Here is a 5,947-nt window from a genome sequence, read left to right on the forward strand (position 1 = left end):
GCCTCCTGGAACTTGGCCTCAGGCACTGAGGCCTCTTCCCCTCCCTTGGACTGGATCCCTTAGTAGTCCTGCAGGTTGAATCTGCAGAGGACAAGCCAGGCACCAATGGACCAGCGCTGCTGGCACTTGAACATGAGCAGACAGAAGGTAAAAAGACCTTCAAGGCCTGTCCAAGGTGGGTTGGTGTTTAAAACTGAGTGGGGTGGTCTGGAGCTGCACCGCACTGACAACCATGGCAGTCTCTGTGTTGGCAGCATGGCTGTGGCTCAGAGTGTGGGGAGTGAGGACCATGCAAGCTGGATGCTTTGGCTGCTAACATTCAGCAAATTTCAGTTCCGAGACCGGCACGATCATGGAAGCCGGTGAGACCTTCGCAAAAAAAAAAGAGAAGGCTGAAGAGGAATGATACTTCCAAGAGCGGACTAAAGAACAACTGGCAGCCTTGAAGAAACAACATGAAGAAGAGATCACTCATCATAAAAAGGAGATTGAGCTTCTGCAGAAACAAATTGAGTGGCACAAGCAGAACATCACAAGAAACTGAAAGATCTTGATACTGCCGGGGTGTCAGGGTGAGGGACAGCCATATTTGCCGGTGCGACCCAAGCTGTCAACAAGAAAAAGTGCACAGGAGCTCGGCATGCACAGGCCCAGGTGGATGTCTTACAAACTGAACTTGACCGCGCACATGCCCGCCACCTCCCTCAACACCACTGGGAGTCCACCCGCCTTCCACCAGCATGGCAAACGTCCTCCCAGTACCGCCAGCTGATGAGTGACTACGACCACCATCTCTAGGATACATGCAGGGAATAGCCAGGTGCCCCCGAGCAAATATGTTGAGCTGCTGGCCATCATCGAAGAGCTGGGGAAGAAGATCTGACCATGTACACAGGTAGCAAGAGCATGATGGAGAGACTGAAATGAGGCATCATACACACAAGAGGGCTGGTTTAGGAGTGCTTGGCCGAGACAGAGCGGAAGGCCAGGTCCTAGTATCCGAGTCATCGTGAAAGGCTTTCCCTCTTCTTCCAAGAAGTGACAGATCATGCCCCGCCCCCCCTTCAGATGAAACTTGGTTTCAAACGGTAACAGCTTGGTTTCTCCTCCCCATTCCCCTCCCGTGGTTCATCAGGCTCCAATCCTCCCATTGCTGAGATGGATAAGAGATTTTTGCAGTCATTAGGTTTGCATATTAGTTAGGAACTACCCAGGGTGCTTTGTGGTTTTTTTTAAAGCATTGATTTACATGGTGCACATCAGTTACCTATCATAGAAAACTGTGGTTGGCCTCCCAGATACTGTGTTTCTCTTCTGGATACATTTCTGTTACTCACATGGTTCTTTGTTTCTCTTCTGAGCTGATCCAACTCTGAGGGTTTGTTTCAGCAAGTCCTGAGGCAGCACTTTAGTAGCCAGTGCCCGTTCACCACACAGTATAAATTCTGCTCAATGTAACTTTTTTTTTTTGCTTAAGCATTTGCATGACTATTAGTACTTTGAAGTCAATCTTTAAAATGCACAAGTTATAAATACAGAAGAAAGAGCAACTTATCGAACCTCAACCTTGAACCTCACCTGACAAGGACCCCTGAAATTTCCCCTAAGGATATATGTAGATTTCAGTTCTGACTTTCCCATCAGTGGATCTAAACATCTGGGAGAAAGTGACTAATAGTGTTTGCATCTTTGTATATATTTATTACTTGATGTAATAAAGCTTATTTTCATTAACAACAACAACAAAAAGAAACTGAAAGATCATGTTGTTGATTAAGTGCACACAATTCCCCATAGAATGACTACATACCGTCCACTTCTATGAAGACATAGTTCTGTTAACTAATATCTATCTATGCTGCCAACAGGTTATAATAAATTGTGATCAGTGGAAAAAAACACACCAACAAAACCAAGTGGGATGACATCGGAATTACCCAAGCGCACCCTCAACCCCTTCACCTGCCCAGACGCCTAGGGTCCCTTTACAACTGGGCTGAGCCCAGTGCTGCCCAGTGGCCTGGACACCAGGCCTGACCGCCTCTCTGGTTTGGCCCAAACATCTGAAGTTTGCATTTGTTGCCAACTTAAGAAATTGGAGCATTCACATAAAATCAGGAGTCCCCAGTTTTCTATCCAAAGTGGCTGATTTGGCTACCAACCAAGGGTGGTAGGAGTCACTTCAACCCTAAGAGGAACCCCCAGCTTGGGGGTGTGGTGAGGAGGAAGCTATCTGTGCAGACAGTTCAGTTGTGTAAACTCCCGTTGACTGTGGCACAGCCCAACAGTATGGCTGCTCAACTGTGAGACAGCACAGCCATGAAACAGTGCGTCTGTTAAACGAGGCCCCTCTCCAGGTTTCAGGGGGCTCCACCTGCTCCAACCCAGTGCACCCACTCTGCCCTGAGCTTCCCAGTACACCCCACTCTGCCCCAGTGAGACAGCTTCAGTGTTTCAGCTCCAGCAGACAGAACACATCCCAGTGGAAAAGGAAAGTGTAGCCCCGGCCAGTGTTTCTCAGTGGATAAAGCCTCCGCCTGAGGACTGAAGGGCCTGGAGTTCAATTTCCAGTCAGGACACATGCCTCGGTTGTGGGCTTTATCCCCAGTATGGGGCGTGCAAGAGGCAGCCAATCAATGATTCTCTCATCATTGATGTTTCTATCTCCCTCCCTCTCTGAAATCAATCTATACTAATAAAAGGGTAATATGCTAATTAGACCTGACAACTTTCCAGACATCCTTTCAGACAAAGCCATGGTGGCGGGGCCAAGGCAGAGGAGATAGGGGCGATCAGGCTGGAAGGGGAGAGCAGTTAGGGAGATCAGGCCAGCAGGGGAAAGCAGTTAGGGGATCAAGCCAGCAGGCAGGTGAGCGGTTAGGAGCCAGCAGTCTCAGATTGCAAGAGGGATGTCCGACTGGCAGTTGGACATCCCTCAAGGGGTCCCTGATTGGGGAGGGTGCAGGCTGAGCTGAGGGAACCCCCCCCATGCATGAATTTTGTGCACCGGGCCACTAGTCTATATCTATAAAAGGCTAGTATGCTAAGTGTCCATCTGGATCATGATGTCACGTAGCAATGCCCTGCTTCCTCTCCTGGGTGACTAGCCTCCTTGCAGTTCTTCAGCCCTGGAACATGACTTGCTTTATAGCCAAATGGAAACATTTCACACTGTAACCAAATGTCTATGAAGCATTTTCCTGTGCTTCATCTCATTTGATTCTCACAGAAGTCCTGGAGTAGGTAGATAGGAAACTCAGTGGAATCCTATTTTCTTTTCATTAGCTGGAAAACGGAGATTTAGAAAATTTAGAAACTTGAAATGACTGAAAAGAAGTAAGAAATGGTGGACCTTGAAAATGACTTCAGGTTTTCTCACTGTGCAGAATATAGTCAAATACTGCTGCAGTTAAATATTTTACCCTTTGTTCTCTACAAATATTTTACCCTGTGTGATCTACAATAATAATCTGCTTCATGTTGATATTTACTGCTATATTGCTGATAATTTCCTAAAAGAGAAGTTGGGGTGCTTCATTGGGCTGGAAAAGTTTAGCTACATCAGAAAGTGGGTCTAATTAAGCAAGTTTATTCTCTACATATAAAAGGCTGTGTTGACTATCGCATGCACGATACATATAAAGCTCTCGCTGGCACCAATTGCACACGTGTGTTTCGATCTGTCATTGTTGATCTTGAATTTTGTTGACACTTCTATTATAGAGAAAGGGTGAATAGCGATATGAAAATATTTCTTTTAATTAATTTCCTTTCAATGTGCATGAATCCATGCACCAGGCCGCTAGTTTCTAATAATTATTCATGCTAGTTATCATAACACATTTTATAATAATAACACTTTATTATTTTACTATTATAATTTGAATAATGGTTCAGGACATGGATTTGTATTATCAGATCAAGGAAGAAAGACCATAGGTTAAAAGTCCCTATATTTCTATCTTGTGACACTCCTTGCAGAAAGGTCATAGGTACACATGATGCCCATCTCAAGTGGCATGGTTCTACATATAAACCTCCACAGGGAGTGCACAGGGAGTGGCAGCAGCTAGTTACTTCCAGGTGTCAGAGAAACACAGAAGTAAAAGGCCAGCCAGTAAAAATTTACAAATAACTCTATTTTGACTTATTTGACAAACTGCAAGATGACCCACTCTCAGATACCTCAATGAGTTTGTCTGGCAGAACATTAATTCTGGAAGATCTTTACCCATAAAAAAAAGAAGGCACGGGTCATTTGTAGTTTTTAAAAATTTACAATAGCATTTTCTCTAAGCTGATATTCAACAGCTTCAGGAATGCCACCCTAAAGTATTGGACTTCCCTAGGAATATCATTTTAGCAAAAGATAAACAAAGGAGAACTTACTTCAAGTACTAGAAAAAATAAAAGGTGATACTAATGAAGAATATATATTAGTTTTCTACAGTTGAGGTTCATGCACATCCACCTGAATCCTGAGGAGGGAGGAGACCAGGGTCATTGCTAAGGAGAAGAGGAACTTCACAGATTCTCCACATTTGTATATGGCCTACACCAATCACCATGTTTCAGAACTGACAAAATAACCCAGGGAGCCGAAGATTTTTTAAAAGTTAAAAAGTAAATAAGTAAAAAACAAAAACAAACAAACAAAAAAAAACACACAATGAAGTTTTTAATAAAACTGCAATGTAAATTTGCCCTTAGACTCCCAAATAAATCATGTGAGGTTATTCTGTTTCTCTGGGTTTAGATTTTCTAGACAATTCTTCTAGCTATGCAAAATCTGCATAATGTAAGTGAGAGATTTAAGGATTTAGACAAGGCTGTTAGTTGTAGATGAGTCTGGAAATTAAACAAGCAAATGTTATGAAGGTCCTTTAGAGATCTGGAGTTTTCCACACTAACTCTAGATAATAAGTGCTACATCAGTTCAGCAAAACCATCATGTCCAATAATGATTGCCTAATCATCTTTTTTCTATTATAATGACCTTAATTTTGATGCATTTAGTTGTTTGAAGACTACACTGTACCTTGAATCATCAAGTTTTTAAGTCATTTCCATTTTCAACAGATTTACTGATGGCTCTGTAAGGAGTGTTTACACACACCATTGTTTGCTTAAGAGTCAACACCTTTGGTCATTCCAGAAACACAGTAAATGAAAATTAGAAGAGGAAACTGCTTGTTTATTATATGTTTGTAATAGAAAAAAATGCCAATGAATCACTGGGGCTACTTTAATTAATAATGATAAGCAAAATTTACTGAGTATGTATGCATGCTAGGTACAATTCTAAGTACTTTGTTCTCAATACTCAAAAATATCCAGTTAGATATTATTACGATCAAAATTTACAGATTAGAAAATTGGACACTTGGGAGTTCAAGTAACTTGCTCACAGACAACAGAGCTAAAATGGTGGAGCTGAAAATCTAAACCCAGAGATCCTGAATCTATGAGCTTTACACCTTACTGCATAGTGAATTGTTCTGACACTTAATACTAATATTTCTGAAGGCAATTTTATAAATAAAAATAACAAGATTTTTCACATATAATACATGGTTTTATTTAAAATACCAGTTTACTTTCAGTAGAAAATAGTCTTAATTAAGCAATTTTAAGGCAATAAAATGCCACTGAATTTTAAATCGGGGCTCATGTCTATTGTGTTTTACCATTTTATGAAAAAAGCTGTAGGAAAAAAGGCTCATTTCTGTATGTGGCTACTGCAACTGCCTATGGTACAGTGCAACTTATCCCCCTGCCAACTTTTTTGTTTTTAGATGGCATTTTTTTCAATTGATTTTATTTACTTTCAAAGTGACATTTCAACAGAGGTGTCCACTCTCATTTCTACTCCCCTTTGACATTTCTGTGACTTAGTGCGCAAGGAGCTGCTTGCCAAAGTCTTGCTAGATTGATGTTGGGGGGGAAA

General features: G+C 42.1%; 2 pseudogenes; both read left to right on the plus strand.

The window, feature by feature from the left end:
• The first annotated feature begins 232 nt into the window (after positions 1–232).
• Positions 233–544, plus strand: LOC139006181 (ATPase inhibitor, mitochondrial pseudogene; annotated as a pseudogene).
• Positions 545–658: 114 nt separating this feature from the next.
• Positions 659–996, plus strand: LOC139005015 (cyclin-dependent kinase 2-associated protein 1 pseudogene; annotated as a pseudogene).
• The last annotated feature ends 4,951 nt before the right edge of the window (positions 997–5,947 follow it).

The sequence above is a fragment of the Myotis yumanensis genome, unplaced genomic scaffold (genome assembly GCF_028538775.1).
Source record: "Myotis yumanensis isolate MYYU_CA2020_CCGP unplaced genomic scaffold, mMyoYum1.0.hap1 SCAF_3, whole genome shotgun sequence".
Taxonomy (NCBI): domain Eukaryota; kingdom Metazoa; phylum Chordata; class Mammalia; order Chiroptera; family Vespertilionidae; genus Myotis; species Myotis yumanensis.